The following is a 2,057-nucleotide window of genomic DNA, read 5'->3' on the forward strand; positions in this document are numbered from 1 at the left end:
GGGTAAGCGCACGCCGTGCGGCCCAACTTAGGCCAAGTTATGAGGAACCACCATCCTTGATCCTGGATGAAACACAATCCAAAGGGAATATAGAACCGGAAGAAATCGAGCCCAATGCAAACTCCACCATGAGGGATGACAACGTCACCACGGAGCAAGAGCATGAGGCATTGGCGAGTAGTACCCCAAAACCAAGAAAACGTGTATCTTGGGGGTCACCTCTCTCCACCCGGGAACCTACGCAGCCATCCACAGATCAGGGTGATTCAGAACATGAACCATCCTCGCACGAGCTCACGCAAACAGATACCGTCGAACAACCAACACGCACCTCATGGGATTTGCCATCTCCTTCAGAAATACTAGATATACCGCAGTCTACGTTTAGGACCCCCAAATTCACTCGCGAATGGAAGGAGATAGATAATATTTACGCACCAGGCCCTCAGGTCACCGCCGGCCCAACAACAACGGCAACTCATTGCAAAATAGTAATTTCTAAAGCTCCTCTCACGGAGGGCCCTGGTAATATCGCGCACTTTATCCCTGCCGATAAAATTCTCACCAGCCCTATTTGCAGAACTTTAAAAGCTCTAGGAATGCTATCAGAGACAAACCTACTCAACGAAGATCTAACTGAAGGCCGCGTAATTATTACCCAAGCCGAGGAAAGGCGAATCTTTAGCATTGTAGGAGCAAGACATTTTTTTCACACAATCGAACCACATCAGTTACCCTACATATTACACGCATTAAAACTCAGCGCCAAAATAGAAGGCATAGATAACCTCCGCATTCCGGCAAGCGGAGAAACCTTGCTTCAAGTTAGCATACCAATGCTCCAACATCATTTATATGAAGTATTTCATGACTATCCCATAACTATCACAATCTGCACGGGCGAGGTACAGACTCCACCAGAGGACCAACGCGAAGATATTATCCGTCATTACCACGAGAGCCTGATAGAAGGTCACAAGGGAGTGACCAAAATCTACCGCCGCATTCGAGACCGATTCGAATGGCCAAAAATGCATCGAAACATAGAAGATTACATACGTTCCTGCAAAAGCTGCCAGGAGCAGAAACTAGTAAGAATAAAAACTCGTGAACCAATGCTTATTACCGATACCCCAGCAAAACCATTTGACAAGATAGCATTAGACACAGTCGGACCTCTTCCATTCACGCCAAGCGGAAACCGTCATATTCTCACACTGCAATGTCAACTTTCGAAATTTTGCATGGCTATTCCATTACCAGATATTCGAGCTGAGACCGTAGCAGACGCCTTCTCGCGTTACTTTATTGCAATGTTCGGCGCGCCACGGGCAATCCTCACGGATCGCGGAACGTCGTTTATTAATCAAGTTCTTAAAGGAATAGCAAAAACTTTTAATATTGAACACGTTACCACCTCCGGTTACAGGCCTCAAACTAACGGTTCCCTTGAGCGAAGTCACCACGTACTCATCGAATACTTAAAACATTTCATTGAAAACAAGTATGACTGGGATATTTTCCTCCCATTCGCAACGTACTCATATAACACATCAACACACGAAGCAACAAACTTTTCGCCTTACGAAGTAGTTTTCGGCCAGCTAGCTAGAGACCCCTTCACTCCTATGACCCACGAAGAACTCCTGACCTATCCAGTATACATTCAAAATTTAGTACAGAAATTAGAAGAAATACGGCAAATAGCAAGGAAAAATCTTGAACAAAGCAAAGAACGTTCAAAATTACAATACGACAAGAAAAGTAATGAAGTCCAATTCTCGCCCAACGATCAAGTTTATGTATTGAAAGAGCCACGTCTTAGTAAATTCGACCCTCATTATATCGGCCCGTTCAAAATTTGCGAAATAACTGACAATAGCAACGCAATCCTCAGGGACGAACAGGGAAGAAAATTTGCAAAACATCTTAACAAATTAAAACTCGCTCATTCGAAAAACTTTGAAAACAAATCCGATAACACCTGGAAGCCTCCCCCTTTCGACCCTACCTGAAAGACAAGGTATTTATTTTAGGAAGTCCAGTAAATAATAGCA

The sequence above is a fragment of the Osmia bicornis genome, unplaced genomic scaffold, assembly GCF_907164935.1.
Source record: "Osmia bicornis bicornis unplaced genomic scaffold, iOsmBic2.1, whole genome shotgun sequence".
Classification (NCBI taxonomy): Eukaryota; Metazoa; Arthropoda; class Insecta; order Hymenoptera; family Megachilidae; genus Osmia; species Osmia bicornis.